This window comes from Zalophus californianus, chromosome 16, assembly GCF_009762305.2.
Source record: "Zalophus californianus isolate mZalCal1 chromosome 16, mZalCal1.pri.v2, whole genome shotgun sequence".
In the NCBI taxonomy this organism is placed as follows: Eukaryota; Metazoa; Chordata; class Mammalia; order Carnivora; family Otariidae; genus Zalophus; species Zalophus californianus.
In genome coordinates, this window is record NC_045610.1 from 27,566,225 (window position 1) to 27,591,582 (window position 25,358).

The following is a 25,358-nucleotide window of genomic DNA, read 5'->3' on the forward strand; positions in this document are numbered from 1 at the left end:
TTCAGTGAAAATAGAGGGAAGAAACGTAGAGAAAATTATTTAAGTTAATATGATCAGGGCCAAAGCGGGATAATAAAGCTTCTTTTTAAAATATGTACATTATGGAGGTGAAATTCTCAAATAAACAACTTTAAAATAGCAATATTTTTAAATATGAAGGGTTCTATATCTAAAACTAATTTCTTAGATTTAGTAGCATATGTTATTCAAACAATAACAGTGCCAAATCATATTCTTTAATTTTACATTTTAACTTGGAAGACAAAAGCCTAACACTAGTTTTAATTCTGATGGTCATTATTAAAATCTAGATATTTTAACAAATACTGTACAGCATCTGGCATGGTATCTCATCTGTACCTACAGCTAAGCATCACAAACCCAAAGTATTCTTGCTTCAGCAAGCCGAATGCTTCCACTATATCATATTCCCACTCTTTACCAAGCTGTTTAAGCACCAGGCAAGATTGCTAAAAATGAAATAAAATGGGTTCTCAGAAGCAAAAAATTATTTTAATACAACTGAGATCCAAGATTCAGTACAGCTCCAGTGAACTCAAAACTATCAAGATAACTGAAATTACTAACAAAGCTATGCCAGCTTACATGTTCTTGCTGCACATTATTATAATAGCTAAAAAGCCTGATGAATGTCATTCATTTATTCAACTAATATTTACTAAAGGCCTGCAAATATACACCATAGGATGATCCCTTTCTGTACTGTGGAGCACAGAAAAATATACAACCCAGTGACCACCCTGCAGCAGTATGTCCATTAAATAATTAAAACATCATTCCAATTTATAAGTCATATACAGTATTTTACTTGATCGGGTTTGGCAGGTATTACCATCTCTATTTGTCAGATAAGAAATTTTAGTTGAAAGAGGTTAAGAATCTTGCCCAATTATACAGAGCAAGTGGTAGAACAGTAGAGTCCTAAACTATAGGTGATAGGAGGAGGGAGAAATTACTCCTAGCAACACCAGTAATTTTTTTTCCCTACTGGCTGGTATTTTTGCACTTTGAATCTGCTTTACAGGCTTAATCTTCAACAGACTTAGTTCTGCCCCAAATGCAAAAGGTCTTTTTTTTTTTTTTAAGATTTATTTATTTATTTGAGATAGACACACACACACACAGAGCACAAGCAGGGGGAGAGGGAGAAGCAGACTCCCCGCTGAGCTGGGAGCCCAATGTGGGGCTTGATCCTATGACCTGGAGACCACGACCTGAGCCGAAGGCAGATGCTTAACCATCTGAGCCTCCAGGCGCCCCTCAAAAGGTCTTTTTCATAGGCCTACCACCAACCTTCTCCCAAATCAACTGCTTGTCTAGAAGAATTTACCAGCTTTTTTTTTTTTAAAGATTTTATTTATTTATTTGACAGAGAGAGACACAGCGAGAGAGGGAACACAAGCAGGGGGAGTGGGAGAGGGAGAAGCAGGCTTCCTGCAGAGCAGGGAACCCGATGCTGAGCTCCATCCCAGGACCCTGGGATCATGACCTGAGGCAAAGGCAGACGCTTAACGACTGAGCCACCCAGGTGCCCCGAATTTACCAGCTCTTATATCATAATTGAAAGCATTGGCTTCCAGTTATAAAAAAGTCACAAAGATGAAAAGTACAGCATAGGGAATATAGTCAATAATATTGTAATAATGCCATATGGTGACAGATGGTGACTACACTATTTGTGGTGAGTACTGAGTAACATACAGAACTGTCGAGTCAATATGTTATACACCTGAAACTAATGTAACACTGTATAGGGGCACCTGGGTGGCTCAGTAGGTTAAGCATCTGCCTTCAGCTCAGGTTGTGATCCCCTGGTCCTGGGATGGAGCCTTTCGATGGGCTCCCTACTCAGAGGGGAGTCTGCTTCTCCCTCTCCCTCTGCCCCCAACCCCCAGCTCATGTACTATATCTGCTCTCTCCTCTCTCAAATAAATAAATAAAATATTTAAAATATATGTGTATATATATATATATAAATATGTTATATATGCTTTTATTTTTACCTTTTCTGTTGAAGTATAATTAACATAAAATTATATATTATATATAATATATATAACTATACATTATAATAACAATGTATAACAATATGTAATAAAATACATATCTGTATGTTGTATATATACATGTTGAAGTATAATGATATACATATATTATATATAACATCATATATAACATATATAATATAGAACTATAATATGTATAACATAATGATATATATTATATAATCATATGTTAATTATACTTCCATTAAGGGGCGCCTGGGTGGCTCAGTCTGTTAGGCAGCTGCCTTCAGCTCAGGTCATGGTCCTGGGGTCCTGGGATTGAGCCCCACGTTGGGCTCCCTGCTCAGTGGAGAGCCTGCTTCTCCCTCTCTGCCTGCCTCTCTGCTTACTTGTGCTCTCTATCTCTCTGTCAAATAAATAAAATAAAATCTTAAAAAAAAGTAAAATAAAAGCATATATATTATATATATAACATATTTATATATATACACAAATATATATTTTAAATATTTTATTTATTTATTTGAGAGAGAGAGCAGATATAGTACATGAGCTGGGGGGTGGGGGCAGAGGGAGAGGGAGAAACAGACTCCCCTCTGAGTAGGGAGCCCATCGAAAGACCTCATCCCACGACCCGGGGATCATGACCTGAGCTGAAGGCAGATGCTTGACCTACTGAGCCACCCAGGTGCACCCCCTACAATGTTATAATAATATAATATATATGTGTTAGTTACACTTCAATTAAAAAAGAGGTAAAAATAAAAGCATTAGCTTTGATTCTGGATTAAAATCTGCGTTCTGATACTTACTACCTGTGACCTTGAACAAGTCATTTAAACTCCTGAGCCTTTAACTCATCTGTAAAATGGGTCTTTCAGGGCTATTGTGAGAATTAAATGATACAATTGATATATAGTACTTACAGTGCAGAGCTATAGTATTTAGTACTATGCTATGCTTAGCTTATAGTAAATACTTAATAACTATTAACTCATCCTTTCTTATCCTCTGTACTTATATACTAGTTCAAGAAAAGTTACTGAAGGGATGCCTGGGTGGCTCAGTTGGTTAAGCCACTGCCTTCAGCTCAGGTCATGATCCTGGAGTCCCGGGATCGAGTCCCGCATCGGACTCCCTGTTTGGCAGGGAGTCTGCTTCTCCCTCTGACCTTCCCCCCCTCATGCTCTCTCTCTCTCAAATAAATAAATAAAATTTTTAAAAAAGAAAAGAAAAGTTACTGAAGACCTATTTTGTGCTCTGCCACCCCAGCAACCTAACCTCCACTCTGGCATAGCTTTTATCAAAATATGTAATCATCACATTTGTTTGGGTTTATTGTCTGGCTTCCTCCTTTGGAATGCAAACTCAGTGAAAGCAAGGACTTTATCTTTCTAGTGGCTGGTACTGAAATATAGATTGTACTGAAATATTTGTTGACTGGCTGAATGAATGAATGAGTTAATGAATAGGATAGGGTTTCTCCTCTTGAGAATGTTAGTCTTTTGGGAAGGATACCAGTTAAACAGATAAAATGTAAGAGACTTATGCACTGGATATAATAGAAATACCAAATATATCTAAGAAAGTTTCCTCTAAGAGATGATACTTCTTAGCTCTTTAAAATATGTTTTACTTTGTTTCTTAAGTTCAGCTTTCTCTTTCCCTCCAGTGGGGGGGGAGGAAGCCAACTAACACATTCATTAAACTTCTACAATGTTCCACTAAATGTCAACCAGTGCTTCCCATTTAATGACTCATATAACTTTTTAAAAGAACATTATCTTTATTTTTTTAGATTTTATTTATTTATTTGACAGACAGAAAGAGCACAAGCTGGGGGAGCAGCAGGCAGAGGGAGAGAGAGAAGCAGGCTCCCGCTGAGCAGGGAGCTCGATGTGGGCTCAATCCCAAGACCCTGGGATCATGACCTGAGCCAAAGGCTTAACCAACTGAGCCACCCACGTGCCTCTCATATAATCTTCAAAACAATTCTATGAGATAGATACTACTACAGTTGAGGAAACTGAAGCACAGAAAGTATAAGTAACTTACCAAAAGATTACATGATTTAAAATTGGGCATTTGAAAAAATCCTAAAAGAGAGGACAGGAAGTAATTTCTCTGACATCACCTGTAGATATGTCTCCTGAGGCAAGGGAAACAAAAGCAAAAATAAACTACTGGGACTACATCAAAATAAAAAGCTTCTGCACAGCAAAGGAAACAATCAACAAAAAGACAACCTACTGGATGGGAAAAGGTATTTGCAAATGATATATCCAATAAGAGGTTAGTATCCAAAATATATAAAGAACTTATACAACTCATCACACACAAAAAAACAAATAATCCAATTAAAAATGGGCAGAAGACATGAACACACATTTCTCCAAAGAAGACATCCAGATGCCCAACAGACACATGAAAAAATGCTTAAAGTCACTCATCAGGGAAATGCAAATCAAAACCACAATGAAATATCACCTCAGATCTGTCAGAATGGCTAAAATAAAAAACACAAGAAACAACAAGTGCTGATGAGGATGTGGGGAAAAAGGAACCCTTGTGCACTGTTAGTGGGAAGACACTGGTGCAGCCACTATGGAAAACAGTATGAAGGTTCCTCAAAAAATTAAAAATTAATCCCTCGCTGCGATTTATTGAAAGTCAGCCCTCGACACAAGGTTTTGAATAAAAAAATAAAAATAAAAATAGAATTACCATATGGTCTACTAATTCCACTACTGGGTATTTACCCAACAGATACAAAAACACTAATTCAAAAAGATACATGTACCCTAATATATTTTTTAAATGTATTTATTTATTTGAGAGAGCAAGTGAGCACCTTGGGGGAGGAACAGAGGGAGAGGGAGAGAATCTCAAGCAGACTCTCTCTGTGCTGAGTGTGGAAGCCAATGCAGAGTTCAATTCCATGACCCTGAGTTCACGACCTGAGACAAAATCAAGAGTTGGTCGCTCAACCAACTGAACCACCCAGGCGCCCCACACCCTAATATATTTCTAATATGCGTCATGGTAAATTTTGAAAAAAAATCTCCTTGTGCATTCATAACCTCAATGTGGCTTATATAATGAGTTATACAACTCACTCATATCATCTGTAATGTCTGAAAAACGTTATGCTAAGAATTTATTTTATTTTTTGCATTTTTATTTTATTTTTTTATGTTCAGTTAGCCAGCATATAGTACATCCTAAGTCTCTGATGTAGTGTTCAACAATTCATTAGTTGCATATAACACCCAATGCTCATCACCACAGGTGCCCTCCTTAATACCTATCAACCCCCCACACCCCCCTTCTGTAACCCTCAGTTTGTTTCCCAGAGTCCAGAGTCTCTCATGGTTTGTCTCTCTCTCTGATTTTTCCCATTCAGTTTTCCCTCCCTTCCCCTGTGGTCCTCCGCTCTATTCCTTATGTTCCACATATGAGTGAAACCATATGATAATTGTCTTTGTCTGCTTGACTTATTTCACTTTATGCTAAGGATTTAATGTTGAAAGTTGTCCTAGACTGGTAATATCACTAGATCACTCAACAGAAGCAAACTCAAAATCCTGTCTGGATAAATCTAGTTATCATCTAAGCCTCAGATAATTTTCACACATAAAGTTTCAAGGAAAATTAGAGCTCACAGTCAAAATTACAAAGCACACAAAGAAAAAAGTCACCATGAGTGACAATCAGTAGAAACAAAAGAGAGTAGAACCACAAAGTCTGATATGTGAATTACTAGGTTCAGGCTATAAAAGAGTTATGTTTACTATGTTTAAAAAAAAAAAGACCTAACAAAACAAATGAACAACAACAACAAAAAGAGGCAAACTAAAAAACAGACTCTTAACTAGGGAGAACAAACTGATGGTTGTCAGCGGGTAGGTGGGTGGGGGGATGGGTGAAATCTGCGATGGGAATTAAGAGTACACTTATCATGATGAGCACTGAGCAAAGTATAGAATTACTGAATCACTATATTGTACACCTGAAACTAATATACCACTGTATGTTAACTATACTGGAATTGAAAGTTAAAAACATAATAATTAAAAATTTAAGATCTAGGGTGCCTGGGTGGTACAGTTAGTTAAGGGGCAGACTCTTGGTTTCAGCTCAGGCCTAAGATTGATCCCCACGTCCAGCTCTGTGCTCAGCACAGAGTCTGCTTAAGTTTCTCTCTGCTTCTCCCTCTGCTCCTCCCCCTGCCACCAGTGAACTCTTAACCTCTCTAAAATGAAAACATAAAGAGAGACAGAGGGGCGCCTGGGTGGCTCAGACAGTTAAGCATCTCCCTTCGGCTTGGGTCATGATCCCAGGGTCTTAGGATCAAGTCCCACATCAGGCTCCTTGCTCAGCAGGGAGCCTGCTTCTCCCTCTCCCCCTGCCTGCTGCTCCCCCTGCTTGTGCTCTCTCTCTCACTATCTCTCTCTTTGTGTCAAATAAATAAATAAAATCTTTTAAAAAAGAGAGAGAGCGAGCATGCACATGAGTAGGGAAGGGGCAGAAGGAGAGAATCTTAAGCATGCTCCCCACTGAGGGCAGAGCCCCACACAGGTCTTGATCCCAACCCATGAGATTACAACCTGAGATGAAACCAAGGGTTGGATGCCCAACCGAATGAGCCACCCAGGCACCCAATACATAAATCTTTAAAAAAAAAATTAAAGATCTGGGACGCCTGGGTGGCTCAGTCAGTTAAGCATCTGCCTTTGGCTCAGGTCATGATCCCAGGGTCCTGGGATTGAGTCCAGCATCGGGCTCCTTGCTCAGCGGGGAGCCTGCTTTTCCCTCTGCCACTCCCCCTGTTTATGCTCTTACTCTCTGGCAAATAAATAAAATCTTAAAAAAAAAGTTAAAGATCTAAAAATTTAAGAACAAACATGTCAGAAAAAGAATCAAACCGAACTCCTAGAAGTCAAAAATATAATGGATCTTATCCAATGGATCAGTCTAAGAGCAGAATAAATCCAGTTGAAATGAGTACTAGTAAATTGGAATATAAATCTGGAAAAAAAAATTCTCCATAGTGCAACACAAAAAAGCAAAGGATGAAAAATGTAAGAGAGTTAAAAGACATGGATGACAGAAAGAGCAGGTTAACATTTAATCAGACTTCCAGAAGGAGAGAGCAAACAATGAGGAAGAGGCAATATTTGAAGATACAGAAGTTGAATATTCATTAGGTATCTATATACATGATTAATTTTACAAGAAACTGCCTGATCTTGTTTCAAAATAGCCATTTCTGTCTTTTTGACATCTTTCCATCATTCTTTGAGAACCTTCTTACTTTTAGGCTCAAGATGTTACTGGATCATCTTGTACACCCTTGCCTCAGCTTGGACTCAGCAATACTTCCAGAGAACTCTGGTTTTTTTTAGTGAATAATGGTATTTAAAACCTCATATTTTGGCAATAGTTGTGCTCACTGATTTTGGATAGAACTATCCCCAGGTCTTCTCAGTAGACAGAGCTAAAAAATATATGTATAAAAATATGTATCTGTATGTTATATATATGTGTGTGCACACAAACACATACACATATACATGCACATTTCCATCTCTATTTCTGTACCTATAGCTTTAGATATAGAAAACTATGTGCTCACATTAATATCTCTAATTCCAATTTAAGACTACAAAGCCATTCTAGGTTTCTTCCTTTCCATATCTTTTATTCCAACAGTTAAGAAACTTGGCTCCTGTTATCCCCAATATTTACCTATTTGAGCAATCCTCCTATATGTAATGAATTCCCCATTACCATCATCCCACCCCACTCTGCACCAGTGCTCTCCTCACCCTGCTTAGACCCCAATACCCCTCACTTGACCAATGCAGCTTTTACCCTCTGCAAACACTAGTTTAGCATCTAACATCTATAATGTGACAATGCTACCACCTTCCCACATGGGTTCCCTCCTTACCCTACTCAGGCTCTGACAATCAATGGCAGAATGCTCTCTTTCACAACCTATGCCAAGATGTTCCCTGAGTGGACACCTCCCCGCCCCCCGCCCCATTTGGGCTCTGACATCCCCCAGTGAAACAGAGCTACTGCTCCTATGATCTTACACAAATATCTTTCCCTCCCATGCCAGGCTACTCTTCTACACAGATGTCCTCCTTACCCTGCTTGGGTCCCCTCTCTACATAGATACCTGCCAATGTAGACACCCTCAACACCTGGCACCAAACTGTCCCTCTACAGGGATATTCTCCTCACCACACTCAGGTTTCAACAGTTGGAAATCACATGTAGTATGTTCTCATATCACAGTGAAATTAAGCTAAAAATCAATACTTAGGAGATAACTAGAAAATCACCATTTGTTTGAAAATTATATAATTTGCTTCCAAATGACCCACGGCTCAAAATGTAATCACAGTGGAAAATAGAAAACAGTAAGATTAATGATAATTAAAACAGTATATACCAGGACACCTGGCTGTCTCAGCCAGTAGAGCAATGACTCTTGATCTCAGGATTGTGAATTTGAGCCCCATGTTGGATGTAGAGATTATTTTAGAAAATAAAACACTATATACCAAAATTTGTGGGACACAGTTAAAGCCATATTAAAAGAAATACAGAGTTCTAAACAGATAGATTACAAAAGAATAAAGGCTAAAAAAATCAGTATTCTAGGGGGAGATGAACCGTGAGAGATGATGGACTCTGAAAAACAAACTGAGGGTTCTAGAGGGGAGGGGGGTGGGAGGATGGGTTAGCCTGGTGATGGGTATTAAAGAGGGCACATTCTGCATGGAGCACTGGGTGTTATATGCAAACAATGAATCATGAACACTACATCAAAAACTAATGATGTAATGTATGGTGATTAACATAACATAATAATAAAAAAAATCAGTATTCTAAGCATTTATCTTAAGAAGATAAAGGTCAGAAAATTAAACCTAAAAAGGTAGAAGGAAATAAATGAAAAAATAAATATACAACAAAGATCACAGGCTATGAACCAACTAATAAAAAAAGACTAATAAGTTTTATGAACCCTAGTATGGAAAAAAGAAAGCATAAATTATCAATATCAGGAATAAAAAATGGTACAGAATTACCAATCATATAGATTCAAAAATATCCAAAAGGATTTTAAGAAAAACTTCTGCCAATAACTTTGAGAACTGATAGCAAATAAACTCTTAGAAAAATATAACTATCAAAATGTCTATAAGAAGATCCAGAATAGAAATTCTAAGTAAGACTTTATTTATTAAAGAAATTCAATGCGGGCACCTGGGTGGCTCAGTTGGTTAAGCGACTGCCTTCGGCTCAGGTCATGATCCCGGAATCCTGAGATCGAGTCCCACATCAGGCTCACGGCTCGGCGGGGAGCCTGCTTCTCCCTCTGACCTTCTCCCCTCTCATGCTGTTTTTTTCTCTCTCTCTCTCTCTCAAATAAATAAATAAAACATCTTAAAAAAAAAAGAAAAGAAATTCAATCCATGGGGTGTCTGACTGGCTCAGTCCATAGAGCACGCGACTCTTGATCTTGGAGTCGTTAAGTTCGAGCCCCATGTTGGTGGTAGAGTTTACTTTTAAAATAAATAAATAAGGGCGCCTGGGTGGTTCAGTCAGTTAAGCGTCTGCCTTCAGCTCAGGTTATGATCCCAGGGGCCTGGGATCGAGCCCCGAGTCTGGCTCCCTGCTTAGCAGGGAGACTGCTTCTGCCACTCTCCCTACTTGTGCTCTCTCACTCTCTCTCAAATAAATAATTTTTTAAAAGATTTTTTAAAAAATAAAATTTTTTAAATTTTTAAAAAGATAGAAAAAAAGAAATTGAATCCATAATTAAAAATCTTCCCACAAAAAAAAAAGCCCAAGCCAGGTGGCTTTAACAATTAAGTCTAACATTTAAGAAAAAAAGAACACCAATCTTATACAAACTTTTCTAGAGAACAGAAAAAAGAGGAAATAGGTCTCTATTCCCTTTATAAAGCAATCATAACTTAGAAACCCAAATACAACAAAATTAAGACATTAAAAGAAAACACAAGCTTATCTCACTAATTAACATAGATACAAAAGTTCAAAAGACAATATTAGCAAACTAAATAATACATCACAACTAAGTTAAAATTATTCCAGGACACAATATTAATTTAAAATTAGAAAATTGGGGTGCCTGGGTGGCTCAGTCAGTTAAGCGCCCAACTCTTGGTTTTGGCCCTGGTCATAATCTCAGGGTCACGAGATCCAGCTTGGTATCAGGCTCCATGCTCAGCCTGAAGTCGGCTTCCTCCTCTGTCTCCCTCTGCTCCTTCCCCCACTGGAGCACTCTCTCTCTTAAATAAATAAATATTTTCTAAAAAACAAAAAATTTAAATTAGAAAATCAATTTTCATGACCTTGGACTAGACAAAGTTTTCTTTTTTTTTCTTTAAAGATTTTATTTATTTGTTTGATAGAGAGAGACACAACAAGAGAGGGGACACAAGCAGGGGAAGTGGGAGGAGAAGCAGGCTTCCCGCGGAGTAGGGAGCCCGACGCGAGGCTTGATCCCAGGACCGTTGGATCATGAACCGAGCCAAAGGCAGTCACTTAACCAACTGAGCCACCCAGGTGCCCCTTTATTTATTTCAGAGGGAAAGAGAGATCTAGAGAGAGCACAATGGTGCGGAGGGGCAGAAGGAGAGGGAGAAGCAGACTCCCCACTGAGCAGGGAGCCCAATGTGGGGCTTGATCCCAGGACCCTGAGATCATGACCTGAGCTGAAAGCAGATGCTTAACCAACTGAGCCACCCAGGTGCCCCTAGAGCCTCTTCCTACCAGTGCTCAATAAAAATTGAACAACTCAGAAGTAGCCCTAGGCATAAAGATGGGGTAGCATGTGTATGTCTATGGATGTACACATAAGAGTTGCAGGGTGATTTATTAAGATTTTAATTTGCATTTTATTCTCCACTTATTTTTTTTCCCAATCCCCCTTCTAAAGTGGTAACCAGGTTTTTGGGCTCCATTATGTATGGAAGATCTGAGCTACTGAGTGGGAAATAGAAGTTACTCGTGAATAATCGGCCTTCTAACTTTTCTTTTTGGAAGCTTGAGTTAAAGGCAAAGTCTTTGAGGGCTCTCAAGGAGTGGGAAAAAGTTTCCTGAACTCAAGGAATGGAAAAAGTTCAGTAATATCAGGAATAGCAGAGACCTGAATTCTACTCCTGGGCTGTGCTTCAAGGAAATGATAGGACCACAGAGGAAAATGGATAGGTGAAGCATCTTGGGAAGTTACATTCTAGGTCCTGAGGGTTCAAAATCTCAGAGAATCTTGTGAACAAGCTTGGCCAAAAATTAGTAATGTCATCTTACTTTAAGGAACACCTGGGCTTATTTAATAAAGATATCAGTCATGACCATGATAAACTGCAGAGAAGTGGGCCCACCCCCTTTGTTTTTCTTTTGACAGACTCAGATTCTTGAATTGGGCAGGAGAAAGAAAGGAAAGGAAGAAAACCTCGTCCTTCCCTATGTGCTCCCATAATGACTGATATGAATCCCCATTTTACCAGGATGGGCAATTCTAAGTCAAATTTAATTTATGGGAAATAAAATAATTTTATATTTCTTGCATATATGAATTTGCAATATAAGTTATTCAACTAAACACAATATGGATCTGTAGGTTTCTAATATATTTTAATATACATTTTTTCATTGTTCGTTATTTATATTATTTGTACGTCACAACCCCTACAGCACAATGATTGAAATGGTTGCATTTAGAAATATAAAGGTTTTCTTTGGAAGCAAAACAATGATGGCTTTATAAGCAGAATTGATTGTGGCTGTCAATACGAAGTTCATCATCATAAGAGGTATAATACTGAAAGATAAACGTACAATTTGGATTCACGGACTGCAAACAAAACATCTGAAGGAGTGGGAGAGAAAAAGCAATCTCATTAAGTGTTGCCTAGAAAGGCCTAGACATAGACAGAGACTGATGACTCCTTTCGGAAACGCTTTCACATCCCACATGTTAAGCTAAATGAATGGTATTTTATTAAAACAAACAAACAAACAAAAAACACTGAAGGATTCCTAGCATCCTTAAATCCACCCATTTAAGGCTTAGCTGGGAAAGATAAATACCAAATTCAGGGAAGTGGCTACAATGGGAGGGAACAGGCAGGCACAAGATTAAAGAAAGATATGTAGGGGGCCTTCGGCTTGGATCAAGAATGCTGTTGTTGTTTTTTTTTAATCTTTAAATAAATACGTCAAACATTAAATATGACAAATAAGGACATGGGTATATGAGTGTTTGCTTTGTTATTTCTTCAATACCAGTCTATATTTTTGGAATATTTCAAAATCAAACTCTGGCATAAACATGTATCCTAATTTTTACCTGAGTATAAACTTTCTCCTCTGCAGTTTAGAATCAGGATAGTTTGATACAGAGTCTAGTGCATTACTGTGCTCAGTAAGTCTTTGAATAGAAAATGTAAAAAGTAATGGAAAAATTGATTATCTGGTTCATTATTCATTCCTTTCCAAATAAAGAAGCTTCATCCAAATGAAAAAAAGAATCAACAAAAATAGAGATAACAAGAGATGTTCACTGGTGTAAAATGTGTACTATTTCCTTATGAACAAACAATGAATCATGGAACACTGCATCAAAAACTAATGATGTAATGTATGGTGATTAACATAACAATAAAAAATTTAAAAAAATGTGTACTATTTCCACGTCATATAGTCTACAATTTTTTTTTTAAGATTTATTTGAGAGAGAGTGAGAGAGAGCACAACCAGGGGCGGGAGGGGGTGCAGAGGGAGAGGGACAAGCAGGCTCCCCACAGAGCAGGGCGCCTGACGGGGGCGGGGTGGCCGACAGGACATGGAACACAGGACACTAGATCCCAGGACCCCAGGATCGTGACCTGAGCCAAAGGCAGACACTTAACTGACTGAGCCACCCAGGTACCCCAGTCTACAATTTTTAATTAAGACAGAGTCATTAAAATAATACATATAAATCCATTTGCGAGAGGTTAATTGATTCGTTCATTTAAAATTTATTTAAATTCAACTATGTGACAGATCCTGTGTTAAGTATTAAGGATACAGAGAGGGCTGAGAAAAGGACCTTGTTCTTAAGGAGCTCACAGTCTAAAGAATCCTGACAAAGAATTGACATAAAATGTGATAAATGCTATAAAAAGTGATATACAAAGTGATCTGAAATCACTCAGTGAGTACTGGAGGGAATGCTAATTCTAAGATTGCTGGGAAAGGTTTCCCAGACAGGGTAACATTTGAGCTGGGACTTGAATAATAACTAGAAGGTCAACAGATAGAGAAGAAAATGTGTTTCAGGCAGGAATTAAAAAATATGTATGTAAACAGTTGGTCTCCTCATTATTCATAGAGTCTGTATAGATAAACTACCTACTCACTAAAATTTATTTGTAACCCTGAAGTAGTACTTTTGCAGTCATTCACAGACATACACAGAATGATGAACAATTTGAGTTACCTGAAGCACACGATCCCAGCTGCGGTCAAACAAGGCCACGCTCACTCTTGCCTTCTTGTTTGAACTTTCCTAATGTAAACAAGTGTCCTTTTCAGTCTATTTAGTGCTATGTTTTTCTCATTTTTTCTGTGGGTTTTTTTTTTTTTTTTTTGTGGATGATTTTGCTGTTTAAAATAGTCCCTAAGGGGGCGACTGGGTGGCTCAGTCGTTAAGCGTCTGCCTTCGTCTCAGGTCATGATCCCAGGGTCCTGGGATAGAGCCCCCGCATGGAGCCCCCGCATCGGGCTCCCTGCTCAGCGGGAAGCCTGCTTCTCCCTCTCCCACTCCCCCTGCTTGTGTTCCCTCTCTCGCTGTGTCTCTCTCTGTCAAATAAATAAATAAAATCTTTAAAAAATAAAATTAAATAGTCCCTAATTATAGTGCTATCTAGTATTCCTAAGCATATGAAGGCTATGGTGTACCTTATGGAGAAAATACATGCATTCGATAAACTTCATTCAGGCATGAATTATAGTGCTGTGCATTCAATGTCAATGAATCAACTATATATTAAATAAGGACCTTTAAGCAGAAACACACATAAAACAATGTTGTACTAATTGGTTGACAAAAATGAGACCAGAGGCTCACAGGAACCTAACTCTGTATTTCCCCTAGGAAAAATAGTTTAGTACTCACTAATTCAGTGTTTATGGTGACCTTATAGAACATAACCACTGTGAGTGATAAGAATCAACTGGGTTTGATTCAACTGTGTGTGCATGTGTGTGTATTCACTAGTTAACAAAATGTTCCTTTGAATAAGATTTATTTATAGGAACCACTGACTATTTTGATTAGATATACATAGCATAGTACCTTGTCTTGAATAAGTAATGAATAATCAACTATAATGAAGATAACTGACAGCTTATTATGCATGCTTATAGTCTTTAAAAAGCAGGTAATATCCCTAAATAGTCATGTTGCTATAAAGTTAATGTTTAGAGAAAAGTAGAAAAGCAAAGTGTACTATTTAGTATTTTATAAAGATTTTTTTAAAAGATTTATTTATTCATTTATTTGAGAGAGAAAGTGAGTGAGGCAGAGGGCAAGGGAGAGAATCTCCAGCACACTCCCCTCTGAGTGAGGAGCCCAAAGTGGGGCTTGCTCCCACGACCCCGAGATCATGACCTGAGCTGAAATCAAGAGTTGTCTATTAAAAATTTAAAAATGTCTTAAAAGAGGAATTACATTTTAAATTATAAAATGCAACAACCCTCATATATATAAAGCTCTTTGTATCCTAGTTAGCAAAAAAAATTTTTTATTAAAGTATAAAGTACAGTGTTATATTAGTTTCAAATATACAATATAAAGATTTAACAACTCTAGGGGTGCCTGGGTGGCTCAGTCAGTTAAGCTCTGCCTTCAGCTCAGGTCATGATCTCCAAGTCCTGGGATGGAGCCCCACATCGGGGCTCAGCGGGGAGTCTGCTTGTCCCTCTCCCTCTGCTGCTCCCCCCTGCTTGTGCTCTCTCTAATAAATAAATAAAATCTTCTTAAAAAACCCCACAACTCTATACATTTCTCAGTGCTCATCAAGGTAAGTATACTGTTTCACCCATCCTCCCATACACCTCCCCTCTGGCAACCACCAGTTTGTCTGTTTTTTGTCTCTTTTTGCTTTGTTTTGTTTCTTAAATTTCACATATGAATGAAATCATATGGTATTTGTCTTTTTCTGACTGACTTGTTTCACCTAGCGTAATACCCTCCAGGTCCATCCATGTTGTCACAAATGGTGTAGTCTCATCCTTTTTTATGGCTGTGGTAATATTACTCTGTGTGTGTGTGTGTGTGTGTGTGTGTGTACACATTTGTCTTCCTTATCCATTCTTATCTATTTGTCTATTGATGGACACTTGGGTTGCTTCCATATCTTGGCTATTCTAAATATTGCCGCGGTAAACATAGGGATGCATATATCTTTTTTAATTAGTGCTTTCATTTTTTTTTAAAGATTTTATTTATTTTGAGAAAGAATGAGAGAGATAGAGCATGAGAGAGGGGAGGGTCAGAGGGGGAAGCAGACTCCCTGCTGAGCAGGGAGCCCGATGTGGGACTCAATCCCAGGACTCCAGGACCATGACCTGAGCCAAAGGCAGTCGCTTAACCAACTGAGCCACCCAGGCTCCCAGTGCTTTCATTTTCTTGGGTAAATACCCAGTAGTGGATTAGATAAGTTTTAGAGCAGTTTTAGGTTCACAGCAAAACTGAGTGGAAAGGGGGCCACCTGGGTGGCTCAATTGGTTAGGTGTCGGACTCTTGGTTTGGCTCAAGTCATGATCTCAGGGTCATGAGATGGAGCCCCATGCCCTGCTTGAAGATTCTCCCCCTCTGCCCCTCCCCCCAACTCATGAGTGCATGCTCTCTCTCTCTCTCAAATAAATAAATCTTTTAAAAAACAAACGAACAAGGGGTGCCTGAGTGGCTCAGTTGGTAAGGTGTCTGCCTTCGGTTCAGGTCATGATCCCAGGGTCCTGGGATGGAGCACTGCATCGGGCTCCCTGGCTCAGCGGGAAGCCTGCTTCTCCCTCTCCTTCTGCCCCTCCCTCTGCTTGTGCTCTCTCGCTCACTCTCTCTCTCTCAAATAAATATATAAATATATATGTATATATATATTTGTATATATACAAATAAATATATAAATATATATAAATATATAAATAAATACATAAATATATATAAATAAATCTTTTTAAAAAACCAACCAAAAAACAAACAACAACAAAAACTGAGTGGAAAGTGTGAAAGCTCCCTATACCCTTTGCTACTACATATGCACAGCCTCCCCCACTATCAGCCATTCCAGGCCCAGAAAATGACTAACTTTCTGTCTCTATAGATTTGCCTTTTCTGGACATTTAATATAAATAGAATCACAACTATATACCCTTTTGCATCAGCTTCTTTCATCTGGTATAATGTTTTTGAAGATGTTCCATGTTGAAGCATGTATGAATAGTTTGTTCCTTTCTATCACTGAATAGTATTCCATTGTACAAACATATCACTTTCTTTTTTATTGAAAAACAACATTCCATAATATGGATATACCACATATTATTTAGAGTATGTCCAGGTGAGACCCTATCTTTCTTATGTGTCAGAAAAGAGTTCTCAATGGATGCCAGCAAATAGAGCTAATAAGAGGAAAAGGGGAAAAGGAAATAGAATTGTGGTTCAGTAAAATCTGTTCCTAACAGAAATGGAAAAGTCAAGCATCAGTGAATCATTTGTAGGTAGAGAAACCTGCCCTGGCTGTGGGAATTCAAACTCTTTCCACTGGATCCTATAATCTGAGTTTGTTCATTACCACTTGCTTATAAAGAGGAGAGTATAGTCTATAGCAGCCAGCCTCTACATCTAAAGAAAGCTGTCCTTTTTTTTCCAGAGGTCTGTTAGAGGTTGCCCATACATTATAGAACTAAGCTAAAAGTAATTATAAAATATTTTTAAAATAACATTCATCTGATGATTTCTGGTTAAAAAAAATGCAGATTAGGCATATGCATTCACTTCTCCCCTTATAAAATGACGGCAAAATAAATTAAAAGGTTTAAATCCACAAGGAAAAAGCAGACAGAAGGCAACAATGGATAAAATATTTTAATACATTTCTGGAAAAGGGAGAGCAAATAGAGGAGTGGTACCTGACTTATCAGGGTGAAAGAAGCTATAACCTCAGGGGGATACTGATGAGAAGAGAGTCAATTCACCCCACCAACAACCTGGGAAAGGCTCACATCTTGGAAGTACCAAGTGGGTGGAGGGGAAGCACAAAGTGAAAAAATAGGATGAAAGTCTGTGTATGTGAACTGTTGATGCCCTTTCCCCGTCCTACACCGAGACTGCCAGCAGCTAAGTGCACACACACCAGCCCTGGTGGGAGAATGGAAATTTATCCTCTAGAGACATTGAAAAGAAATATTCTAGACTTGGGGACACTGGGCAGCATAGGGAGTAGAGGTGATATGAACTGAAAAGAAAGGCATTTATTGAAATACCAAATGATAGGATTTTAATTCTTCTAACCATTTTTCTACCCCACCCCACCCCTCACCCCAACACCACCTCAGAACACTTGCATTGAACTGCCCAGGAAAAACTGGAAAGGTCTTTTCTGGAGAAAATGAACAATCCCAGAGAGAAGTCCTCCTCATAGTGACACTTGACCATGTCTCTATCCTAACATCCAAAAGCAAGCCTGACCTAAAATAAGCCTTCTTATTTCTAAAGAGTTTTAATCAGGTTAAAATATATACAAACCACCAAGGGTCATCGACATGTGAGGAAATCATGAAAGATTAAAAGCAGATATTAAAAGAGCAATTTGGTATTTAAAATGATTGCTGAAATAAGGCATTAAACAGAAGTTACAAAAATCCCCAGGAAGGTAGAATTAAACATGAAATGGAAAATATGAAAGAAAAGATAAGATAGTTCTAGTATCAGTCTAGTGAGATTACATGCTGACTACTAGGAGTTGCAGGAAAAGAGGTCAGGGAAAAGAAAGGAAAGAAAATAATAACAGCAAATACTTTTTAAGGGTATACTATATGTAATAGACATTGCGCTAAGTACTTTAAATAATTTTAATTAATTCTTTGTTCACTGTATGACATAGGTATTATTATTATCCCCATTTTAAAGATGAAGAAAATTAGGAATGTAGAGGTTAATCTAATAGCTAGTAAGTGGCAGATCCAGAGTTCAAACCCAAGCAGTCTGATGCCATAACTCATACTCTTAACTACTTACTGTTGCCTCTCTATTGAAGAAATAATATGAGACTTCCAGGTTTTAGAAACCCCACTAAAACAATAGCAAAGGGAATTTTAAAAAATACATAACCAAAAGAGAGGAAGATAAAAAGCAACCAAAGTAGATGATGGAGTGGCAAGTGACTTAGCAGGAGAGAGAAAGCCAAGTTCTAAAACGACAGTGAGGAAAGCTGAGAACAAACCCAATATATACCAAAGCATTCTCTAAATGAACAAAAACTGGCAACACTAGGTACTTGTAGAACTGGGGGTGAGTGGCAAATGAGATGGATAAAATAAGAAAAACTGGTTGAAAGCTGTTTAAGAAGCTGGTGGATCCCTAGATCCCTCCCTCCAATCCACATCCCTAACTTTCCCTAACTGTCTAAGTAGCTACCCTTCCCTAAGTTCCCAATTCTGACAGAAGTCTACGGCTTATTCCCTAGAGAAGGTAAAACAGGGGTCTCTTGATTAAGAGACATCAGGCACTGTTGAGGGCATAAGTACCATAGTAAAAAACAAGGGGATTAAGTGATTTTATGCATAACTGAATGCTGAATTCAAAGATTAGCAGGCCTTGGGTGCCTGGGTGGCTCAGTGGGTTAAGCATCTGACTCTTGACTTCGGCTCAGGTCATGATCTCAGGGTCATGAGATCGATCAGCGTGGAGTCTGCTGGAGAATCTCTCTCTTCTTCTGTCCCCCATACCCCTGCTTACACTATATATATATATATATATATATATATATATATATATATATATAGCAGGCCTCTTCTCCCATTCTGTTGAACCAGATAGGAGAGTAGAAAACTCTTCTTTGATGAATCTGAATCAGAAGTTTCCCTAACAAATGGCCCAACCAAATTATCCAACAAAAAAACTCAAATTTCACAAGTCCTATTTACGTGCTTAGGCTTCCCAATCAGCTTTTAGTCACCTAAATACAGAAAGCTAAAATGATCAGATACCAAAAAGAGGCCTGTATGTGGAAGACAGAAACCAAAGCAACAAAAGAATACAAAGCAGTCTGGGTAGAAAGAAACCATGCAAAGAAAACTTTAAGAAAAAATATTTCCAAGGGACACTTAAGTAAAACTTTAAATGAAACAAAAAGAGGAAGGAACACTTCCAAACTCATTTTACAAGGTCAGCATTATCCTGATACCAAAACCAGACAAGGACACCACAAGAGAAGAAAACTACAGGCCAATACCCCCGATGAACATAGATGTAAAAACCCTCAACGAAATATTAGTAAACCAAATTCAACAACACGTTAAAAGACTCATACACCATGATTAAGTGGGATTTATTCCAGGGATGGAGGGATGGTTCGACATCTGCAAATCAATCAATGTGATACACCATATTAACAACACCATATTAACAAAATAAAGGATAAAAATCATATGATCATCTCAATAGATTCAGAAAAAGCATTTGATAAAATTCAACATCGATTTATGATTAAAAAAAACTCAAGAAAGTGGGTATAGAAGGAACATACTAAACATAATGAAGGCCATATATGACAAGCCCACAGTTAACATACTCAGCAGTGAAAGACTAGTAAAAACTTCTCTATTAAGATCAGGAAGAAAAGCATGCCAGCTTTCACAGGTGAGGGGTTTCTTGCAGGCTCTAATAACATAAAGTGGGCAAAAGCACTACACACTATATGGTATAAAGGCTGACAAAGTGCACCGTCTTCCTACCTGACATGGGAGTGGTCATTTACGCAAAACACTTTGCAGTCCTTATAAGGGGCCCTTAAGCATGCAGTAGTGGAAACAGCATGGGACTTGGGGTCAAGCAACCTCATTTAGGATCCTGGCCCTGTTGTGTTAACTTAAGCAACTCACTAACTCTTTCCAGGCCTCAGTATCCTCACCACTTTTTTAAGGATTTTTTTTAAAGTAATCTCTACACACAACATGGGGCTCAAACCCACAACCCCGAGATCAAGAGTTGCACACTCCACCTACTGAGCCAGTCAGGTGTCCTAATTTTTATTCAACGTGATACTGAGTTTGAGTCAGAGCAGTAAAGCAAGAAAAAAAGAAATAAAAAGTACCCAAATTTAAAAAAATAATTTGTTTGGAGATGACATGATCTTATACATAGGAAACCCTAAAGATTCCATTAAGAAACTTTTAGATCTAATAATGAATTCAGTATACTTGCAAGATACAAAACCAACACACAAAAATCTGTTGATTTTTATATACTAACCATGAACTATCAGAGAAATTTTTTAAAATGCCTTTTACAATGGTATCAAAAAGAATAAAATACCCCAGAAATAAATTTAACCAAGGAGGTGAAAAACCTGTACACTAAAAACTGTAAGACACTGATGAAAGAAGTTGAAGAAAACACAAATAAGTGGAAAGATTTCCACCCTCATGGACTGGATTAATATTGTTAAAATGCCCATACTACCCAAAGCAATCTACAGATTCAATCCACAGATGCAATCTACAGATTCAATGCAATCCTTATCAAATTCCAATGGCATTTTTCACAGAAATAGAACAATTACAACATTTGTATGGAACCACAAAAGAGCTGAAATAGCCAAAGCAAGCTTGATAAAGAAGAACAAAGCTGGAGGGGCGCCTGGGTGGCTCAGTCGGTTAAGCGGCTGCCTTCAGCTCAGGTCATGATCCCAGGGTCCTGGGATCGAGCCCACGTCGGGCTCCCTGCTCAGCGGAGAGCCTGCTTCTCCCTTTCCCTCTGCCTGCCGCTCTGCCTACTTGTGCTCTCTCTCTGTCAAATAAATAAATTTAAAAAAAAAAGGGAAGAACAAAGCTGGAGGCATCATGTGCTCTGATTTCAAACTATAATACAATGAAAATAGTATGATACTGACATAAAAACAGACACATAGATCAATAAAACTGGATAGAAAGCCCAGAAATAAGCCCACACATATATGGCCAATTAATTTGCAACAAAGAAGGCAAGAATATACAATGGAGAAAGAACTGTCTCTTCAATAAATGGTGTTGGGACAACTGACAGTCACATGCAAAAGAATGAACCTGGACACCATCTTACACCATACATAAAAGCTAACTCTTTAATCCATCAAAATGGATTAAAGATTTGAATGTAAGACCTGAAATCATAAAATTCCTAGAAAAAAACATAGGCAGTAAGTTCCTTCACATCAGTCTCAGTGATAAGTTTTCAGACTTGACACCAAAAACAAAGGCAACAAAAGCAAAAATAAACAAGTAGGACTACATCAAACTAAAAAGCTTCTGCACTACAAGGGAAACCATTAACAAAATGAAAAGCCAACCTACTGAATAGGAGAAAATATCTGCAAATCATATATCTGATAAGGGGTCAATATCCAAAATATATAAAGAACTTACACAACCCAACAGCAAAAAAAAAAATCCGATTTTAAAAATGAGAAGAGGTTCTGAATGAGTATTTTTCTGAAGAAGACATACAGATGTCAAATAGGTAAATGAAAAAAAGGTGCTCAACATCACTAATCATCAGGGAAATGCAAATTAAAACCACAATGAGATATAACCTCACAACGGTCAGAACGGCTATTATTAATAAGACAAGAAAGAACAAGGATGTCGAGAAAAGGGAACCTTTGTACACTATTGATGTGAATGTAAATTGGTGCAACCACTACAGAAAATAGTATGGAGGTTCCCCAAAATATTAAAAATAGAACTACAATACAATCCAGTAATTACACTTCTGGGTATTTATCCAAAGGAAACAAAAACACTAACTCAAAAAAGATACATGCACCCCCATATTCACTGCAGCATTATTGATAATAGCCAAGACACTGAAGCAACCTAAGTGTCCATTGATGGATCAATGGATACAGAAGATGTGATACACACACCAAGTAAAATAGTCAACTAAAAATTAAAAAAAAAGGGAAATCTTTCCTTTTGCAACAGCATGGATGGACCTTCAGGGCATTATGCTAAGTGAGATAAGTTAGAGAAAGACAAATACCATATAATCTCACTTATGTGTGGTATTTAACCACCCCTGCACCCCCTAAAAAATCCAAACTCAAAGATACAGAGAACAGATTGGCAGTTGCCAGAGGCAGGGGGTGAGCATAATGAATGAAGATGGTCAAAAGGAACAAACACCTACTTATAAAACAAGTAAGTTGTGGGGATAAAATGTACAGTATGATGACTATAGTTAATAATACTGCATTGTATATTTAAAACATATCAGGAAAGTAAATCTTAAAAGTTTTCATCACAAGAAAAGAAATTTGTAACTATGTATGGTGATGGATGTTGACTAGATTTATTGTGGTGATCATTTTGCAAAACATACAAATATCAAATTATTATGTTGTACACATGAAACTAATATAATAGGGTTTTTTTTTTCTTTTTCAAAGTTTTATTTAAATTCTAGCTAATTAACATATAGTGTCATACTGGTTTCAGGAGTAGAATTTAATGATTCGTCACTTACATATAACACCCAGTGCTCATCATAACAAGTGCCCTTTTTTTTTTTAAAGATTTTATTTATTTATTTGACAGAGAGAGACACAGTGAGAGAGGGAGCACAAACAGGGGGAGTGGGAGAGGGAGAAGCAGGCTTCCCGCGGAGCAGGTATCCCGATGTGGAGCCCGATCCCAGGACCCTGGGATCATGACCTGAGCTGAAGGCAGACGCTTAACGACTGAGCCACCCAGGCGCCCCTCCCATCACCCATTTAGCCCATCCCTTACCCACCTCCCTCCATCAACCCTCAGTTTGTTCTCTATTGTTAAGAGTCTCTTATGGTTTGATGAGAGATGATGGACTCTGAAAAACAAACTGAGGGTTCTAGAGGGGAGGGGGGTAGGGGGATGGGTTAGCCTGGTGATGGGTATTGAGGAGGGCACGTTCTGCATGGAGCACTGGGTGTTATGAACAAACAATGAATCATGGAACACTGCATCAAAAACTAATGATGTAATATATGGTGATTAACATAACAATAAAAAATTTTTTAAAAAAAGAGTCTCTTATGGTTTGTTTCCCTCTCTCTTTTCTCCCCCTTCCTGTGTGTTCACCTGTTTTGTTTCTTAACTAATATAATGTCATATGTCAATTATATCTCAATAATAAAAAAGAAATACAAAAAGAATGTTTATAATTTAAAAATGTAATAACAAAAATTAAAATCTAAGAGGAAGGTAAAGTTGAAGAAATTCTCAACCTTAGTTGAGAGAAAAGAAGAGAAAGAGAATAGACAAAAATAAAAATCTGAAAACTCTGTTGACAAACAAAAACCCTGAATGTCCAATCAATAGAGTATGGTTAAATAAACCTCTATGGAACACTATGAAGTGGTAATGGTAGTAGTACTCTGGAAAGATCTCCATAATGAATCATTAATTGAAAAAATAATGTAAGCTACTAAAAACCCAGTCAGTGTGACCCCACTTACATAAAAGGGGGGAAAAACACACACACCATATGCTTCTATATATAAAACAGCATTTAGGGTACCTGGCTGGCTCAGTCAGTGGAGCATGTGACTCTTGATCTCAGGGTTGTGGGGGTTGAACTCCACATTGGTGGGTGTAGAGATTACTTAAAAATATAATCTTAGTGGGGCGCCTAGGTGGCTCAGATGGTTGGGCGTCTGCCTTCGGCTCAGGTCGTGATCCCAGGGTCATGGGATGGGGCCCCACATTGGGCTCCTGGCTTGGCGAGGAGCCTGCTTCTCCCTCTGCCTCTCTTCCTGCTCATGCTTTCCCTCTCTGTATCTCTGTGTCTCAAATGAATAAATAAAATCTTTAAAAATATATATATAATCTTAGGTCCACCTGGGTGTCTCAGTTGTTAAGCATCTGCCTTTGGATCAGGTCATGATCCCAGGGTCCTGGGATCGAGCCCCGCATTGGGCTCTCTGCTCTGCAGGAAGCCTGCTTCTCCCTCTCCCACCCCCCCACCTTGTGTTCCCTCTCTCTCTGTGTCTCTCTCTGTCAAATAAATAAATAAAATCTTTAAAATATATATACATATATATAATATATATCTTAAAAATCTATATAATCTTAAAATCCTCCATATCTAAAACAGTATGTAAGTATAAAAAAAAGATGTGGAATTAAACATATTAAAATAATTTCTAGATAGAGGAGTGAGTTGGGGGAAAAAAGGAAAGGGAATATTTTGCTTTTAATTGTATATATCTCCATTAAAATTTTTTTACAATGAAAATGTCTTCATATATTACATTTGTGTAATGTTTTTAAATTTTATTTTTAGGCAATCTCTACACCCAATGTGGTATTCAAATTCACAACCCTGAGATCAAGAGTCGTATGCTCCATCAACTGAGCCCCCAATTGTATAATTTTTTAAAGAGAGAAAAGAAGGGGAAGAAGTGAAAGGAAAATAAAAAAGGATTGGTATAATACTTAGTAGATGAGGAATATTTTACTTAATTAATTAGAATCTCAAAAACAAAACAAGACTAAATAATAATGATTTTACTTGCTGAGTAACATTCTACTTGTTGAGCACATTAAAGTCACCTCTAAAGTACTTAAGATGATAAAATCCACAGAAAGTGAAATATATATACTTTTATATATTACATATATATTTTTTAATAGCCAAAAACAGTAGACTATCATCAATTTAAAAAAAAAAAGACAACTCTTTCACAACAGAATCAGTAGAGAAATTTTCTCTCTACAATTACACCTTTAAGAAGTCTGATTCTAGCCAAAAGATTATATGCTCAGGATATATCACCAGATTCTTTCCTAATGGGCCACCTGGGTGGCTCAGTTAGTTAAGCGTCAGACTCTTGATTTCAGCTCAGGTCATATCTTGGGGTCCTGGGATTGGGCTCTGCGCCCAGTGCAGTCTGCTTCAGATCCTCTCTCTCCCTCTCCTTCTGCCCCTCCCCCAATTTGCGTGCACGTGCACACACACACACACACACACACACACACGCTAAAAATAAATAAATAAAATCT

The 25,358-nt window shown here is 37.9% G+C and overlaps 1 protein-coding gene across 1 annotated transcript in view; it reads right to left on the minus strand.

Annotated features, from left to right (window-relative positions):
• PPM1E (protein phosphatase, Mg2+/Mn2+ dependent 1E) overlaps positions 1–25,358 on the minus strand; it is a 184,706-nt gene that overhangs the window by 56,811 nt on the left and 102,537 nt on the right. The gene's annotated exons all lie outside the window — the stretch shown is intronic.